Source organism: Lissotriton helveticus, chromosome 2_1 (assembly GCF_964261635.1).
Source record: "Lissotriton helveticus chromosome 2_1, aLisHel1.1, whole genome shotgun sequence".
NCBI lineage: Eukaryota > Metazoa > Chordata > Amphibia > Caudata > Salamandridae > Lissotriton > Lissotriton helveticus.
In genome coordinates this window covers 378606802-378627096 of record NC_136059.1, presented here as the reverse complement: position 1 = coordinate 378627096, position 20295 = coordinate 378606802, and positions in this window count along the sequence as shown.

Below are 20295 nucleotides of genomic sequence, written 5' to 3'. Positions count from 1 at the left end.
CTTAAAATAGAGTATATATTAGAGAGCAGTAGTTAGTTAGTACTTTTTAGTATTAGAGTGTTGTAGAGAGTAGTAGAGTAGTAGAGAGTGAGTATAAAATTGTGGATTGTGTAATTTAGTGAGTTGTGAGGAGTGTGACCTGTATGTAGTAGAGAGTAGTTAGAGGGTGTATTAGAGTGTGATTAGTTGAGTTAGTAGTAGAGTGTGAATTGATAGTATTAGAGAGTAGTAGAGATTGAGAAAAGTGTGAGTAGCTTACAGTAGTAGTAGAGTGAGTAGTTAGTATAGTGTAGTAGAGTATTATAGAGTTTTAATAGAGTATTATAGTGAGTATGAATGAGTGAGCAGTAATTTGTAGACATAGTTATTAGAATGTTTTTAGTAGGGTATTATAAATTGAGTATTAGAGAGTTAGTAGTAGAGTGAGTAATAGTGAGTAGTAGATAGTTTTATTTAGTGTGTAGTAGAGTAGTAGTAAGTACTATAGAGTAATAGAGATTAATATTGTAGAAAGTTAGTCGTATAATTATTTAGAGTAGTAGAGAGTGTGTAGTAGAGAATTCCTATTAGTGAGTAGAGTAGTAGAGAGTATTAGTATTAGGGTATTATAGAGTAATTCAGTGAGTAGTATAGAATATTTGAGGTGTGACGAGTTAGTAGTATATTGTAGATATAGTTATTAGCATAGTGTGAGTAGGGTATTATAAAATGAGTAGTAGAGAGTTAGTAGTAGAGAGTGAGTTGTAGAGTGATTAATAGTGACTAGTAGATAGTTTTATTTTAGAGGAGTATAGAGTGTGTAGTAGAGTAGTAGTGAGTACTATAGACTAATAGGCATTAATAGTGAGTATTATTGAGTAATACTTTTTTTAGAGTAATTGTGTAATAGTGAGTTGAGTTAGCTGTATAGAGTGAGTAGACAGTGAGTAGTGGACTTATTAATTAATTTTAGAAAGTTGTATTATAAGTAGTAGAGTAGTATAGTGAGTAGTAGTGAGAGTAGTACTTTTATTTTTTGCACACATATACATATACACATACAGAGGCATGTACATAGAGCCACACACACACAAACGCAGAGCCACACACACACACACATAGAGCCACACACACACACACACAGAGCCACACACGCACACAGAGCCACACACAGAGCCACACACACACAGAGCCACACACACATAGAGCCACACACACACAGAGCCACACACACAGAGCCGCACACAGCCACACACACACACACACAGCCACACACACACACATACAGAGCCACCCACACACAGAGCGCCACACACACACACAGAGCGCCACACACACAGAGTGACACACACACACACAAAGCGACACACACACATAGAGCCACACACACACACAGAGCGCCACACACACAGAGCGCCAGACACACACAGAGCACCACACACACAGAGTGCCATACACACAGAGCGCCACACACACAGAGCTGTTGCATTTGAGCGTTACTAGCATGCACGGACCTGAAGCATGCTTGTCAACATTTGGGAACCCCTAATGGCAAGAATTTTCTGCAGAAAAGGAGGGCGGTTTTCAAGCATTAATACTTTTGTTAAAAAAAAAAGAAAGCTGTCAGAGCGGGGTTGACACACAGACCACCAGTGGACACCTCAAGGTTTCTCCACACTGGAGGTGAGTCTCACACCGCGCGGCAAATTAACTCTTGGCATTAAATGTGAGACCCACACCCTGGAGCAGTCGATGTGAGTCTCACACTTTGCAGCAGTTACTCTTTTGCATTCATGAGTCTCACACCTAGGCTTGGAGCAGCCAGTGTCTTAAGGGACCACTGACTTTAATTAATATTTTTGGACAGCAACCACACATTTTCGCTAAAACTAACTACTGAGTCAATATTCAACAGCACACCCCTTACCCCCGACTAAGAACTGATCTCTTGCAACATGGACAGTGTAGGGGAAATACCTACCGAACGCAAACAATACTTTCCAATTGAATTAAGAAGGAGTGGAAATAGGACCCCGAGGGGGACAAGAAAGAGGTGTCGTCATGCTGCGGGGGGAGCGGGGACTCAGGCTCCCTGCTCGTGGCCTGCCCATGCTGCGGCCGGGGCAGCAGGGTGTGGTCTAGCCCACTGGCCCCCGAGGATACCAGCTTGGGGGACTCCCTGCGGCGTGGTTTGGGAGGGGCCCTGGGGTGCAGCTGGCTGGTAGAGGTGCGGCTTGGGGGGCTGCACGGAGTCGGCAGTTGGCATCTCGGAAGAGCCTGCCAGCCGAGCCGGGGAGAGGGGATGATGGCAGCGGGGATCAGACCCGGCGCACTCCAGCTGTGCAGCGGGGGCGGGTACCCTCTGTTCCGGCGGGAGGATCCCTCCCCTCCTCTGCCCGGTCGGCACAGCTCTCGGTTCTCTATCAGAGCCTCCTTTGTGCTGGCGTCCATGCCGGGTCCCTGCGCCGCTCTGGGGCCGACGGTGCCTGCTCTGCCCTGGTGCTGCCGTGCACCACCCTGGAACCTCCTCTGGCCCCGGCAGCGGTGCAGCATAAATGAGCAGCCGGGCAGGGAGCTCCAGCCGCCGCCTCCCACACTTCCGCACCAGCCCAGCTGTCCCCTCCCAGCCCGGGGCAGGCTCCGCATCGACGGAAAGTGAGGGGGCAGTGGCAGCCCCCTGTCAGCCCCGCTCCATGCCAACCCCAAACTTTAACCCCTCCGCTCTACCAAGCGTGGCGTTTATGTTCTCATAAACTTAAAACCCCAGGTTTGAGGTGATTCGGAAGAGCGCCTCACACGCTGAGAGGTGTCAGGAGAAGTGGGGTCGTGGGGGTCTGGGCGGCGCGCAGAGGAGGAACACATCGAGAAGGACCCATGGTAAAAGCCCGGTCTTTTATTAGAGGGTCTCTATTGTGTGTGTGCTAATTACAAAACCCTGTCACAAGGGTGAAGCGCGCCCACCGCTGAAGAGGGACAGGGAAGGGCGCCTCGTGCTTCAGGCAGATTCTTGGCACTTGGACAAGCGCCACTGCCCACTACGATGCTCCGGCCGGACTCATGCCAACCTCGCAGCAAGGGCGCTGCCCTCCCTCCGTGCCCCTGGAAAGCGCTGCCTGTCAGGTGCCCGGTCACAATCAACCACCTCCCTCAGACGCCAGTTAGACCTGTGTTTTTGTAAAGCTTCGCACCTAGTTTTATGTGCTAGAATTGTCTATGTTAAGAACAATTGCTCGCCATGTCTGTGAGCCCCGTCCTTTTGCGATTGGGGGGCGTGGTTTTCTTTCTCCCCTCTTCTCCGTTGGCTGGAATGTAAACAACGAGCATGTTTTTCACTTGTTGTTTACCATTCCAGCCAATGGAGAAGATGGTAGAACAAACCTAAAAAACACACCCCGAATCCGAAAAGGACGGGACTTAGATGGAGAGAATGACGACACTGAGACCTCTTCTCCAATGGCTGGCTGCCATTTAGGAGGCCAGCCAATGGAGAAGAGGGGCGGGGTTTACCCTCGCTACTCTGAGTCATTAAATCTCGCCAGCGAGACTGCGCATGTGTGCAGCCTACACTAGCCGAGACCTAAAAAGGGATCTTTTTATGAGTGATGTCACTGACCATGTCATGAGTGATGTAATATGTGACTTCATCAGCAGTGCATTGCACGCGGAAGTTATAGTGAGTCCAACTAACTATAACGTGGGAATTTCAATGGTTTTATGCGAGTAAAACTTCCTGCTAACTATACCTGGTGTAAAACCTATGGTTTTTTCAGTGAATTTAATAGGTTTTTTAAATGCTAATTCCTAACTATAACTGGTGTGAAACCTATGGTTTTTTCAGTGAATTTCATAGGTTTTTATAATGCTAATACCTAACTATAACTGGTGTGAAACCTGTGGTTTTTTCAGTGAATTTCAATGTTTTTTTAATAGCAAATCTTTATAGGTATAAAAAGTGAAAAATTTTAAAACAAATTTTATATTATATAAATATTATAATTTTTTTAACATTTTTTTTATTTTTAACCCCGGGGCGCTCCCGGGGCGCGTACCGGTGAGTGCACGGGTAAGCGCAAAATTACGGCGCGTCCCAGGGCGCGTACCGGGGAGCGTCCCGGGAGCGCTATTACCGAGAACGAAAACAACATCGTGACGTATCACGTACACGCGTGATGCGTCATATGACGCACAGCGTAATCGCAACCGAAAGCACGCGATCGCATACAATCGCGAAACGTCCTGACGCGCTTACGCTACGCACCCGCGGGCGCGCCCCGGAGCGCGTAGCGTAAGCGTGTCGGGTCATGTGACCTGAAAATAACACTTTCTATTGGTGCAGAACAGTTTTGGTTTCTAAATGAGTAAAGCCTGGGTCTTGTGACCAGCCTGGGTCTTGTGACCTGAAAGTAACACTTTCTATTGGTGCAGAACAGTTTTGATTTCCAAATGAGTAAAGCCTGGGTCTTGTGACCTGAAAATAACACTTCTGATTGGTTCAGCACAGTTTTTTTTTTCCAAATGATAAAAAACCCCACCTTTCTTCCTTACTCTGACTTTGTCCTTTGACTGAGGAAGACCTGTTTCATCTACAGGGACAATTCTTTTGTACTTTGAAATGGCTACTGTAGCAGCAACAGCTGGAGCATCTGCACCACCACCATCACAACCACCAAGAGGACCACCACAACAATACATTGCTGGTGACGAAGAGGAGGAGGAGGAAGAGGAAGAGGAGGAAGGGAGCAGATGGCTGCCTGAACAAAATACCCCATACAAGCCAAAAGAACACATTATATGGGAGTTTTTTTCATTTCCAGAGGGCAAGAAAAAAGTTAATGCCGCCAAGGTAACATGTCGAATCTGTGGTGCAGAACTCTCAAGGGGGAATCCAGATAAAAAATATTCATTTGGTAATAATACCATCATTCGGCATATGACCCGGAAGCATCCTGCTAACTATTCTCTTGCAGAGATCAGAGAACTAGCCAGTCACCTCCCCCAGTGTTCAAGGACCAGCTCCAAAAGAAAGCAATCCACTCAATCGGGACCAGAAACATCAGAGGTGATGCCTTGTATCCAGGAACGATTTGGTGATTTTAAAGTCACTTGTACTGGATGTGGCAAGCTTATGGCCTATGGGGAAAAGAGTGTAAAGCTCATCGTCCTTGCTGGTGACAATCACGATTGCCCCAAAAAAAAGAAGTAATTTTTTCCTTTTTTTGTTTTTTGCTCCAGTTGAGCCAGTTTCAATTCCCTTTTTTTTGTTTCTCCCCATAAAAACATAAAAAAAATATAAAACTGTTTAGAAAAGCCAAAAAAAGTACAAAATGTTCATAAAAACAATAAAAAAAATATAAATATAAAACAACAAAAAGAAGAAAAAAAAAGTTCTTTTTAGAACTACCTTCCATATTTTTAAGGGTACACGTACCGGGCCGCTCCCCCCCCCAAAAATAGAAAAAATTTTTTAATGAAGGAGTTAGCATGAGGGAAGAACACAAAGAGAGTAATGTTAAGAGAAAGAGAGCTACAGATGAACACAGAGGGATTCTTTAATACATAGTAAAAAACAGAAGGTGTAATAGGCTGAAAGTGAGAAAAGTAAAATGACTAAAGGAGCGAAAAAACTGAAGAGAGAGGAAGAAGACTAAAGTAGAGATAGTAGGAGAATATGAGTGGGTGTTGAAAAGAAAAGAAAAGTTACAAATTGAGAATGAAGTGTAGTGGCGTAACCGGGATAAATAAAGAACGGTGAGTGAGGGTAAGAAAAGACCAGTTAGTGTAAGTAAAGAGGAGTGAAAGAGGGTGAAAAATTGAATTAGGATAAGACATGGGGAGTGACAAAGAGAAAAGACAAACAGAGTAAAGAAAACAGTACCTGAATGGGTTTGAGTGAAACAGCAAAGAAAGATAAGTAATGCAGTGTGTGTGACTTATAGAGAGTCAGTGGGTGTAGGTCGGGGTGTGGGTGTATAAGGTGTGTCTGTGGGTGTGGCTGTGTGGGGTGTTTTGGTGTGGGTGGAGGTGAGGGTGTGTGAAGTATGTGTGAGGAGTGTATGGATGTGGGGTGTATATGTGTGTGATGTATGTGTGTGTATGGAATGTGTGTGTGTATGTGAAGAGTGTGTGTGGGGGGATTTTTTGTGTGTATGAGGTGTGTGTGTGGTGTGTGTGGGGGGTGTATGTTAGAGGTGTGTGTATGTGTTGAGAGGGGGATGAGGTGTGTGTGTAGGAGTAAGGTAAAAAATTAGAAAAACAAAATGAGTGAAAAAGCAAAGGAAGGGAACAGAGAGTAAGTGAAGTAAAGAATAGGGATTGAAAGAAGTTGAATATAAGAGGGGAAATAGGGAAATTGGAGTAAACATGGAGAATAAGAATAAGTGAGGGAAGCAGAGTAAATACACTAATATTAGTAAGCTTTCAGCAAAGGGTGATGATAAACTACATTTTTTTAGTCATACTTACCATATAATAAATGTAACTTTAATTATTCTTTTTTTACTACACTTTGTATCTGTGAAAGAGAGAAGAAAAAATAACTTATAATTAGTAAAATGTATATTTTAAATTAAAATATACAAATGAAGAGGTTAAAAATCATAACACTGTATTTAGAAATAAAGTAAGAGTGAAGGACACAGAAAGGGAAATAAAGTAAGGTAGACGGATAAAAAGAGAAAAAAAGAAATAGAATGAGAGCAAATTACTAGGAGTAAGGCATATAGATTCACTGACAGAGGAAGAGAAGAACAGAGAAATGAACTGAAGGTAAGAAAGATACTAAAACAATGTGAGTTAGCAAAACTAAGGGGCTCATTAGGATGGCGGACGGAAGAGCCACCGCGGCCCTGGAGTAGGCGGAAAAAGCCTTTTCCGTGTCCGCCTGCCGCGGATACTCCGTCCGCCATATCAGGATAGGAAAACGTGTCAAATTTCCGTCCGCGACGGAAAAGCACGCACCGCCGCCGAACTACACACGACCACGTGGCGGACGGAACACATCCGGAGGCCACGCCGTACGTACTGACGTCTAAGACCGTCCCCCAAATCAAGATGGCGTAAAACACACATAAAAACGCAGCGGAAAAACAACCTGTCTGAACACGGCGGAATCCCCACAGCGAACATAGGTGACATAGCAGAGATACCCACCGCAAGCTGACCACCACCATGGACCCAGCGCTACACGCTTTCCCGATGCTCTTCGCGATCCACCACGTCCTAGTCATGGCCCACTATGGACGACGACGCAGGTAAGGCACAAACCATTGGCTGTCTGGAGGGGAATACCAGCAAGGGACGTGACGTAGGGAGGGGGAGTGTCATGTTACCGAAACCACTGATGAGAAGCATATACGAATACACATTTGTAGTACGCAAGCAGGAATGACAACGACAGACCACGAGACTTGATAGACTACCTTTATTGTACAAAATAGGGGTATAATCACAGTGTATGCGTGAGCATGGGCAAAGTGGGCACCAGAGCAGCTACATCATTGGCAGTTAACGAGAGGGCAGAATGCAGTATCAGAGCATCAACAGGTCATTGTAGAGTACAGAGCAGGTACATCATAGGCAGGTAACGAGAGGGCAGCATGCAGTATCAGAGCATCAACAGGGCATTGTAGAGTACAGAGCAGGTACATCATAGGCAGGTAACGAGAGGGCAGCATGCAGTATCAGAGCATCAACAGGGCATTGTAGAGTACAGAGCAGGTACATCATAGGCAGGTAACGAGAGGGCAGCATGCAGTATCAGAGCATCAACAGGGCATTGTAGAGTACAGAGCAGGTACATCATAGGCAGGTAACGAGAGGGCAGTATGCAGTATCAGAGCATCAACAGGGCATTGTAGAGTACAGAGCAGGTACATCATAGGCAGGTAACGAGAGGGCAGCATGCAGTATCAGAGCTTCAACCGGGCATTGTAGAGTACAGAGCAGGTCCATCAGAGGCAGCACGTGAGAGGGGCTAAGTGCATCAACAGTCCATTGCACAGAACAGGTCCATCAGAGGCAGCACGTGAGAGGGGCTAAGTGCATCAACAGTCCATTGCACTGAACAGGTCCATCAGAGGCAGCACGTGAGAGGGGCTAAGTGCATCAACAGTCCATTGCACAGAACAGGTCCATCAGAGGCAGCACGTGAGAGGGGCTAAGTGCATCAACAGTCCATTGCACAGAACAGGTCCATCAGAGGCAGCACGTGAGAGGGGCTAAGTGCATCAACAGTCCATTGCACAGAACAGGTCCATCAGAGGCAGCACGTGAGAGGGGCTAAGTGCATCAACAGTCCATTGCACAGAACAGGTCCATCAGAGGCAGCACGTGAGAGGGGCTAAGTGCATCAACAGTCCATTGCACAGAACAGGTCCATCAGAGGCAGCACGTGAGAGGGGCTAAGTGCTTCAACAGTCCATTGCACAGAACAGGTCCATCAGAGGCAGCACGTGAGAGGGGCTAAGTGCATCAACAGTCCACTGCACAGAACAGGTCCATCAGAGGCAGCACGTGAGAGGGGCTAAGTGCATCAACAGTCCATTGCACAGAACAGGTTGATAAAAGGCAGCACATGAGAGTGCAGAATGCAGTATCAGAGCATCAACAGGGCATTGTAGAGTACAGAGCAGGTACATCATAGGCAGGTAACGAGAGGGCAGTATGCAGTATCAGAGCATCAACAGGGCATTGTAGAGTACAGAGCAGGTACATCATAGGCAGGTAACGACAGGGCAGTATGCAGTATCAGAGCTTCAACAGGGCATTGTAGAGTACAGAGCAGGTACATCATAGGCAGGTAACGAGAGGGCAGTATGCAGTATCAGAGCATCAACAGGGCATTGTAGAGTACAGAGCAGGTACATCATAGGCTGCACAAGTACGTGTCCCTACCAACCCGTCACAGGAACCACAAGAGTGCCACGCAGTTCTCAATGGACACACCATGTGAAATAACATTTGAGTGAAGTGTTCAGCACCTCACATCACAGAATCAGGGGGACTGCGTGAACTACCTGCCTCGGACACACTGGCAGCACCAGCAACAGGAGTGTAAGACACAGCCACAGCCCGAGTGACACACACATGGGCCACGGACCCAGACACACTGGCAGCACCAGCAACAGGAGTGTGAGACACAGCCACAGCCCGAGTGACACACACATGGGCCACAGACCCAGACACACTGGCAGCACCAGCAACAGGAGTGTGAGACACAGCCACAGCCCGAGTGACACACACATGGGCCACGGACCCAGACACACTGGCAGCACCAGCAACAGGAGTGTGAGACACAGCCACAGCCCGAGTGACACACACATGGGCCACGGACCCAGACACACTGGCAGCACCAGCAACAGGAGTGTGAGACACAGCCACAGATGTAGTCACTGACACGTGAGCCACTGACACAGACAGACTGCCAGCACCAGAAACAGGAGTGTGCAACACAGCCACAGATCTTCTAACTGACACGTGAGCCATAGACCCAGATACACTGCCAGCACCTGCAACAGGAGAGGGCACAACTGACACTGTGCCACCATCTGATACATGAGAGTCAACTGCACCAGCGCCACTGGGACAACTGAAATGATGAGCCACAGGGCTGTATGGGCCAGGAGGCAGGGTGGGCCTGGGAGCTGGGGATAGCTGACCTAGAGCCAAATCGGGGTTGGCAGGTGTCAATGGTGTGTGTCTGCGTTTCTTAGGGATGTGTGAGTGCACCCTGGACAGGACAGGACTGCCAAGTGGTGGGGACTCCAAACAATCACCACCCATCATAGGTGGAGCATCTGCTGCCGGGGATCTGGTTTCTGGGGACGTGCTGGAGCCTGCTTGTCGTTTGCTCTGTGCCTGCCGCCTGGACTCGGAATCATGTGTAATGGGGGATGCAACAACAGGGGACACCCTCCTCTGCTTCTGACTGGCCTGGATGGGAGTGGAGGTATGGGGGGACTCCGCCGCGGAGACATCAGTTTGGCGTTTAGTAGAAAACATCAGCCTCAGTGCAGCCAGGGGTGAAGTATGCCTGTCCTTGATTGCGCCATTGTCCATGCTAGATGCCTTGTCCGTAGGATGTGCCTTATCCTTAGGTGGAGTGTTGTCTCTGGATGTAGCCTGTGCACTGGTCGCCGCCCTGTTCCTGCCAGCAGACTTGTCGTCTGTGGTGCACCTGTCTCCAGTAGACACCTGCTCTCTGTGTGTGTCCCTGCCCTTGGGAGATGGACCTTGCTCTGCTGTGGGCCTGCCCTTGGGAGTCTCCCAGCTCTTATTAGGTGCCTTTGTCTTGTCCCTGCCCTTGGGAGTGTCCCTTTCCACTGCTGTGGGCCTGCCCTTGGGAGTCTCCCTGCTCTTAGTAGGTGCCTTTGTCTTGTCACTGTCCCTGGGAGTGTCCCTTTCCTCTGCTGTGGGCCTGCCCTTGGGAGTCTCCCTGCTCTTAGTAGGTGCCTTTGTCTTGTCACTGTCCCTGGGAGTGTCCCTTTCCTCTGCTGTGGGCCTGCCCTTGGGAGTCTCCCTGCTCTTAGTAGGTGCCTTTGTCTTGTCACTGTCCCTGGGAGTGTCCCTTTCCTCTGCTGTGGGCCTGCCCTTGGGAGTCTCTCTGCTCTTAGTAGGTGCCTTTGTCTTGTCACTGTCCCTGGGAGTGTCCCTTTCCTCTGCTGTGGGCCTGCCCTTGGGAGTCTCCCTGCTCTTATTAGGTGCCTTTGTCTTGTCCCTGCCCTTGGGAGTGTCCCTTTCCACTGCTGTGGGCCTGCCCTTGGGAGTCTCCCTGCTCTTAGTAGGTGCCTTTGTCTTGTCACTGTCCCTGGGAGTGTCCCTTTCCTCTGCTGTGGGCCTGCCCTTGGGAGTCTCCCTGCTCTTAGTAGGTGCCTTTGTCTTGTCACTGTCCCTGGGAGTGTCCCTTTCCTCTGCTGTGGGCCTGCCCTTGGGAGTCTCCCTGCTCTTAGTAGGTGCCTTTGTCTTGTCACTGTCCCTGGGAGTGTCCCTTTCCTCTGCTGTGGGCCTGCCCTTGGGAGTCTCCCTGCTCTTAGTAGGTGCCTTTGTCTTCTGACTGGCCTTGTCCAAGGTACAGTCCATGGACATGTGAGTATCCCTTGCCTTGGGAGTACCTTTTGTGTTGAATGCCTGTGTAGCTCCTGAAGGCATGTCCCCCAACAACACTTGTGGATCCTGTGTGTGTACTCCAGTGTATCTGACGTCGTCTACTTGAACAGATTTAGCTGATCTAGGGGATGGGGTCTGTGCCCTGCGTGCCCTGACGTGCTGTCTGACGCTGCTTCTAGTGCAATAACCTATATTTGAGTCCTGCTCAGAATAATCACTACCCCCTGAGACATCCAGTGGTGTAGATGGGGAAACAGAAGTAGCACCCTGTTCATGCGACTGTACTATTGCAGACGACACACTGCTTGCCAATGACTGCACTGTCCTGTGTAGACCTGCAAGATCGCCATGCATCCCTTCCATGAAAGCCACCACCTGCCCCAACTTCCTATCATGGTCCTGGAAAGCATTTGTCATATTGGTCTGCCCCACACACAGCTGTCGCAGCAGATCAACGGCCTCAGCACACAGTGCATTTTGGCTCACCGTGGCAGGGGCAGCGGTGCCTGCACCGAACGCCACTCTGCTCCCCCTACTCCTCCGGCCACGAACAGTACATGGTGCAGTTGGCGGAAGTGTGGGCCCTGTGTGCTGTCTTCCGACAGAAGGTGATGAGTGCCCACTCCCAGTCTGTGACAACAGTGCAGGCTCACCAAGAGTGTCCGACGAGGAGGACGATGGTGTCTCCACATGCGAGTCCTCAGGGACGGTCCTGTCCCCCTCTCCGGCGCTGGCCTCCTCTGTGTCAGTCTGCGTGTGTGCGAAGTCTGAGCCGGACTCATTTCCTCGACTACTCTCCACCGTCTGTGGCTGAGTGTCCTCTGTCATAGCTGAAATGCACATAAAAGATGTGTGAGTCATGGGCAGACTGACGTACAGAAGGAACAGGATTGCCAAATTACATAGCTGACAAACATTTTGTAGCCCTCATCCTGCACATGGCCCACCTCTACCAGTCATCCTCCCATTTCCTGCCATGGGGCCATGGACCACTAGGGGATGTGCTTCAACACTCAACTACTAAGCAAGTGGCGTGTCAACATGGCGGACCTGGATGTCAAATGAGAACCACCCAATGGGACCAAAATGGCATCACAGACATACATACGCAACACGGAACTCAATAGTGTGTCTGTGCACCAATACATGCATAGCACTCACAGGTTTCCTACACAGACAGTATGCTCACCGCTAGTTTGCTGTTGATTGGCACTCAGACGTTCGGCCAGTTCAGGATGCGTCACTGCAATGATACGGTGCATGAGAGGGGTCATGGAGCGTCGGGCCAGACGGGGCGTCCTTGGAATCAGGCCCAGTGTTACTTCCGCTACATTCTTGCTCAGCCTGGAAATGTCGCCCCAGCGTTTGTGGCAGTGTGTATGTCGTCTGTTGCACACCCCCAATGCCCGTACTTCCCGTGCTATGCTCCTCCACAGGTCCTTGCGAAGGTGCAGCTTGACCTACCATGATGGGAGACAAAAGGGTTTAAGTCAGTGGACAGGTGGCCTGTCACACACATAGGGGCAAGACGTAACTGTCAGCAGCCATGCACAATCAGGACCATATGTCTAGCCCACACTACACAGCTAAGATAGAAATAGGCCAGATTATTTGGCCCCCTCATGCACACCAACATGTCCCACACTGCACTTACCACCCGTCCTGGTGTGCCGTAGAGGCGTCCATAGTTGCGGAGTACACCGTCCACGAGGACATCAAGCTCCACGGCGGTGAAGGGTCGAGACCGGATCTCTTTGCCTCTCGACATGGCAAGATCACGGAGTATGGCACTAGTGCAGCAGTCGGTGGTCAGCTCAGCAGCAGCAGCAGGTCGAGGTGATGGTCACAGGCAGCAGTCGGTGGTCAGCTCAGCAGCAGCAGCAGGTCGAGGTGATGGTCACAGGCAGCAGTCGGTGGTCAGCTCAGCAGCAGCAGCAGCAGCAGCAGGTTGAGGTGATGGTCACAGGCAGCAGTCGGTGGTCAGCTCAGCAGCAGCAGCAGGTCGAGGTGAAAAGGCAGCACTGGTCCCCAGGGTAGGAAGTGTCATTTTGGCCAACACACATATATAGGGCCCTCAGCACGTGTCAGTGGCATACGTCGCCAGCAATTGGTCAGCCCTGGAAGCGTGATCGTGAAATGGGCCAATTACTGGCCCTGTTGTTGCGGTGCACAGCTTCCGCTACTTGCGATTGGCCATATGCGGCCAGCGTCCCTCTTCCCATTGGCTGCATGTGCAGGGACCGTCACGGGCACACATCGGCAACCGCACGTGCAAGCCTCAGGCACGGATGCTTCAGTTGCAACAATGTTCTATCACTGGCGCCTCCATGGCGGTGCACGTACTCAGCGGGGGAGGAGCAGGCCTATACACCCTGTAGATGTACTCAATGGACATGCCAGTTCATGATCCCCCTTACAGTCACCTTGCATCATCCACCGTACACCGGCCGGAGCGGCCAGGCCTAGGACCGCCGTGCCCGGCCATGTACACAACCGCCGTGCCCGGCCATGTACACAACCGCCGTGCCCGGCCATGAACACAACCGCCGTGCCCGGCCATGAACACAACCGCCGTGCCCGGCCATGAACACAACCGCCGTTCCCGGCCATGAACACAACCGCCGTGCCCGGCCATGAACACAACCGCCGTGCCCGGCCATGAACACAACCGCCGTGCCCGGCCATGAACACAACCGCCGTGCCCGGCCATGAACACAACCGCCGTGCCCGGCCATGAACACAACCGCCACGCCAGGCCATGTACACAACCGCATGGCCAGGCACGGCGGTTGTGTTCATGGCCGGGCACGGCGGTTGTGTTCATGGGCGGGCACGGCGGTTGTGTACATGGCCGGGCACGGCGGTTGTGTACATGGCCGGGCACGGCCGTCCTAGGCCCGGCCGCTCCGGCCGGTGTACGGTGGATGATGCAAGGTGACTGTAAGGGGGGTCATGAACTGGCATGTCCATTGAGTACATCTACAGGGTGTATAGGCCTGCACCTCCCCCGCTGAGTACGTGCACCGCCATGGAGGCGCCAGTGATAGAACATTGTTGCAACTGAAGCATCCGTGCCTGAGGCTTGCACGTGCGGTTGCCAATGTGTGCCCGTGACGGTCCCTGCACATGCAGCCAATGGGAAGAGGGCCGCTGGCCGCGTATGGCCTTTGGGAAGTAGTGGAAGTTGAGCACCGCCATGGCGGCGCCAATTATGTTATCTTGTCAGACGCTGCACCGTGATGTGTTGTGTGCAGTTGCGTCATGAGGGATGTGAGCGTGATAGGGAAAGGTCATATGTCATACAATATAGCATGTGTGTCCATACAATGCCCATCGGTCGGCACACAATGGGCAACAGATGTGCATTTGTACGTGTTGACGTCGGGTGTGACCCTACAGACGTTCTTACATCTTCACAACTACACAGTACATCACGGCTGTGTGGCCAACTTATGCATCTGTTGTCTGTGTCTTGTTCTGGCGAGGTGACTACAGTGGTGGTGGTACACATGCATTCCGTGTATGTGTTTTGTACGTTGTGTCACCATGCATGTAATTACCGTATGTACATCATTATTGGTGTTGGCATTTGTGCTTGATGACATGGTGTGTGTATAATTATCGTTTGTGTGCATGCAGTTGCATGTGTGTCTGTGATGTGGCTACTAAACATTAGGGTGAAGACTGAAGTTTTGTCAGTAAGGTTCACATGTGATGGAGTTGTACACGTATGCGTCGTTTGTAAGTTGACCTAAGTTACATCTCTCTCCCACACAGGAGGGCTCCAAATGTGCATCGGCCATACACTGTGCTGGAGGATATGGTTGACGAGGAGGTGATTCGGAAATTCCGGCTGGATCGACGTCGGTTGCTGGAGCTTGTGGCTCAATTGTCTCCTCATCTGCAGCCACGTAGGACGTATCCTGGGTCGATTACACCCACTGCAAAGGTCATGGCGGTACTACATTTCTTTGCTACTGGCACATTTCAGTACACAGTTGGACATGCCGGGGGGATGTCACAGGCCATGTTCAGCACGGTTCTTCGGGATGTCTTAACAGCTATGATGCTGTACAAGAATGACTACATACATTTCCCACGGCCGGAAGAGTTGCCAGCTGTCAAAGCTGATTTCTATGCACTGGGCCACATACCTCACGTTGTGGGCTCAATTGATGGCACACACATCGCAATCATTCCACCACGGGCACGGGAACAAGTGTTCAGGAATCGCAAACACTTCCATTCGCTGAACGTGCAGGTGGTGTGCCTGGCAAACAACATCATCTCACATGTGTGTGCAAGATTTCCTGGATCCGCACATGACGCCCACATCATGCGGAGCAGCAATGTCCCACGACTCATGGCTAATCTGCGACCCGGTCAAGCGTGGCTTGTTGGTGAGTGTGCAGTGGGGACTCTTGTGATCTCTGTGTTGCATGGGGTACCCACCATATCTTGTTGTGATGTTTGTCTCTGTCATTCCCCTACATAGGCGACTCGGCTTACCCAAACCGGCCCTGGCTCCTCAGTCCCCTACGTAATCCTAGAACAGCGGGTGAAATGCGGTACAATGAAGCACATGGAAGGACACGGAGAGTCATCGAACGTACCTTTGGACTGCTAAAGTCTCGGTTTCGGTGCCTCGATAAGACCAGAGGGGCCCTGCCTTACTCACCAGGAAAAGTATGCAGGATCGTGATTGCCTGCTGCATGCTCCACAACCTGGCAGTACGCAATGACATTGAACTGCTGTTGGACCCTGAAGACGAAGGAGTTCCTCGGCCTCCCATCCCACCCATGTCGACTGATGAGGATAGTGGTGAGGAGGAAGGTGTGGACCAGAGGCGCCAGCTCATAGATCGCTACTTCCCTTGAATGTGAGTAACTACCTCTAGTGGCAGTTGACAATGCCTCATGTATGTTTGCTGGTGTTGTGTGGATGTGGGGTTAATCAGCTGGGTGTTGTTTGTGATGGTTGCATATGTGTGTCTTCATGTCTTTGGACATACAAGTCTCCATGATGTGTGTGCTCTCATCCCATGCTTTTGTGATGGTTGTCGTTTGTGTAATGTTGCTGTGCATTGTGTTGTGATGTGTGTGAATCTGTTTCCTGACGTGTGTTTGCTGTCTCTGATTTTCTCTAGGTCACTCCCGCAGCGCCATGATCATGTACGACTATGATCCCTGAACCTGTTTACGTCTGTTTCTGAAGGCAATCATGTGAATAAACATGGAGGCAAAACATCATTGTGTGAGTAAGTGCAATTTATTTACAGGTTGTGCTTCTGTGCTGGTGAATATTTACAAGTAAGTGGGGTGGAGGGAGTTGGAGTTGAAGGTAATGGCAGATAAATGTCCGTGCTGACACCACATTGGGGGGTGTCAGGGTAGTCCAGCAGACCAGTGGGAATGATTGTCTGTGGGACAGGATACTTAGCTGGGTGAATGTCTGGCACAGGCAGTGACATTGTCATGGTCGTCCCCTCTTGGAGCGTGTGGATGGCGCTTCAACACTGCTCTCAGCCACTTCCTGCCTCGGCCGGCCCCTCCGTCTCTGAGGTGGAACAGAGTCAGCTGGGAGGGCAGGTTGTTGATGGGCCACATCCGTCGCCAGGGGCACAGGTGGTGGTGGCGGCGGTGGAGGCGGAGGTGACGGTGGCGGGGGAGGCGGAGGTGGCGGTGGAGGCGGAGGTGACGGTGGCGGTGGCGCTACGACACTTGGTGAAGGGGGGGGGGGTTGTTCTGGCCAACCCATTCCCTCCACATCGTTGCCTGCTGGCCCATGATCTGCAACATCTGGCCAAGGATGCCACAGATTTCGCGCTGGATGTTGGTGTTGTCCACTGAGTCCTGGTGTGCACGATCAGCGTTTGCCTGGGACCGGTCGTATGACGCCTGGCACCTGGCAAGGGCTTGTAGGGACTGTGCCACTGGCTGGGGTAGCTGTCCTTCCTCTGCACGGCGGTGTGTGGCTCGCCTGATTGGCTGATGTCCCGTTGCCTGTGTTTGTGGCCCACTCACCCTGCTTGTGTGTGAGGCCGATGGACCAGCGTTGTGCGCTGGGTTATGCTGGGTGGCACCGGCAGGAGTCGTGGTGCTGGTGGTACTGGTGGTACTGGTGGTACTGGTGGTACTGGTGGTGGTGGGGACTGTGCAGATCACAGAGACAGGTGTCGCTGGAGTCACACATGCGACGTTGGTCGGTCCCAGGAGTCCCTGTGAGCCAGATGGCCCTGGCTGCGTGCTTGGTCCCGCTCCATCCTCCGCACCGGAGCTGCCTGTGTCCTCGTCACCAGAGAGTCCTGTAGGTGTGGGAGGCGAGGCTGGCGGCCGGGTACTGGTTTCCCCAGTCAGTTGACGATCACCTGAGGGACAAGATAGAGCTGGTCAGTGATGTGGACATTACATGGTTATATAGATTTTTAGACATTTCTGTTTCCTGTCGCACACACCCCACCCTCCACCACCACCACCACCACCACCCTCCCCGTGAACATGGGGGCCTGTTGGGAGTTGTAGTTTGGGCCTCTCACACACCCCACCCTCCACCAACACCACCACCACCACCCTCCCCGTGAACATGGGGGCCTGTTGGGAGTTGTAGTTTGGGCCTCTCACACACCCCACCCTCCACCAACACCACCACCACCACCCTCTCCGTGAACATGGGGGCCTGTTGGGAGTTGTAGTTTGGGCCTCTCACACACCCCACCCTCCACCAACACCACCACCACCACCCTCCCCGTGAACATGGGGGCCTGTTGGGAGTTGTAGTTTGGGTCTCTCACACACCCCACCCTCCACCACCACCACCACCACCACCCTCCCCGTGAACATGGGGGCCTGTTGGGAGTTGTAGTTTGGGCCTCTCACACACCCCACCCTCCACCACCACCACCACCACCCTCCCCGTGAACATGGGAGCCTGTTGGGAGTTGTAGTTTGGGCCTCTCACACACCCCACCCTCCACCAACACCACCACCACCACCCTCCCCGTGAACATGGGGGCCTGTTGGGAGTTGTAGTTTGGGCCTCTCACACACCCCACCCTCCACCACCACCACCACCACCCTCCCCGTGAACATGGGGGCCTGTTGGGAGTTGTAGTTTGGGCCTCTCACACACCCCACCCTCCACCAACACCACCACCACCACCCTCCCCGTGAACATGGGGGCCTGTTGGGAGTTGTAGTTTGGGCCTCTCACACACCCCACCCTCCACCAACACCACCACCACCACCCTCCCCGTGAACATGGGGGCCTGTTGGGAGTTGTAGTTTGGGCCTCTCACACACCCCACCCTCCACCAACACCACCACCACCACCCTCCCCGTGAACATGGGGGCCTGTTGGGAGCCATGGACATGTTAGTGAGTTGGTGTCCAACGTGCATGGGTTGGAGCGTAGGAGATGTTTCTTCTCAGTTGTGTGAGCCTGACCATGTCGTGCTGATCGTGGTGCTTGGTTTGTACTCACCAATCTCTTCTCCTTCGTCAAGTCCGTCTAGGCTCTCTGGGTGTAGTATCACCAGCACGTTCTCCTCCCAATCAGTGTAGGGTATGGGCTCCGGGGGTGTGCCACCGCCAGTATGATTGGCTCTGGCAAAGTTTTTAGCTCGGATGCCCTTGACCCTGGTCTTCAGGTCATGCCACCGCCTCTGAATGTCATGCTTCGTCCTCGGCACAGTCCCCGACGCATTCACCCGAGTGACGATCCTGTCCCACATGTGGTTCTTTTGCGCCACGGACGTCTGCTGGACTTGGGCCCCGAAGATGTGGGGCTCAACACGGATTATTTCATCTACCATTACCCTCAACTCTGTCTCCGTGAATTTAGGTTTTTTTTTGGGTGCCATGGTGTGTGGTGCTCAGTGTGTGAGTTGAGTGAGTTGGGGGGTGCAGGTGTGTGGTGTGTGATGTGTAGGATTTGTGTGGTGGGTGTTTGTGTGGTGGGTGTGGTAGGGTGGTGGTTGTGTGTCTTCTATGTGAGTTTGCAGTATCTCGAATTGGGCCTCTTGCTAGCAGCAATGCTGTGATGCAAAGGATTGTGGTAGCGTGTGGGTGTCATTTTATAGGCGTGTCTCAATGGTTGTTGGCAGTCAGGTGGTAGGTGGGCGTGTTGACTAGTGTGCATTATTGGATAATTGGGACGTGTCATGGTGGCTTGTGCTTGATGTTGGTGTGTGGGGGGGGCGGGCGTTGACAATGTTCGTATGTTTGCTTTGGACTTGCGGTAGACTTTCTAACATTTGTTTGCCGCTAGGGATGTTGTGCGTGTTGGCCTTCCGCAGTGATGCTGTGGTTATCGTAGCATTCTTTCCGCCGCGGACGTGGATGGCTGTGAGTTCCGTGGTACGGGCGGATTTATCCTAATTGCGGCCACGGAGCATTCACAGGTATGGCGGTACATGTGTTATTTTCCGCGGTCATTTCCGTCCGCGGCAGTGGTTGTTCATTGGACTCCGTCCGCCGCGGACGGAGTTGGATGTGTTCCGTCCACCGCGGACGGTGTTGGTTATGATCCGTCCGCCGCGGTCGGAGTTTCATGACATGATTATCCTAATCCCAACCGCGGAATCTCCGCGGCGCTGCCGGGAGTAAAATTTCCCCCACCATGGCGGACAGTACCCATTTCCGTCCGCCATCCTAATCGACCCCCTAATCTGGAAACAGTAGTAAGTAAAAAGATAATGACTGAGACAGAAAACAGTCTAATTAAGGATGCATTTAGAAGAATGAGGAATAGAAGATAACTAAGAGTAAGTGAAGAACAGTCATAGAGGGAAAGGATGAAGGAAGAGAGGATAATATACAACGATTGAGGGAAATGGACTGAGGAAGTTAGTAGACAGACACACTAAGAGAAAAACTGAGTGAGATGGAGTACAATGAGTGAGAAAAGGAAATGAGTAAGGGAGCAAAAAAAGGAAAGAGAGGAGAAGACGACTAAAACAGTGGTACTGAGAGAAAATAATTTGGTGATGAAAGTAAAGAGAAGGACATTGAAAGAAAGAAAATGAGGGATAGTAATAGGACCAGAGTAAAAGAAATGGGATGAAGAACGATGAGAGAGGAGCAGTGAAGTTGTTGTAAAAGAAATTATAGAAGGTAGATAAACACAAGTGAACATAAGACAAGGAGAGTGAGGCACTGAGAACATAGAAGTAGTGAACGAAAAATAGAGAGAAGAGGTCAAAAGTAAGGAGCAAA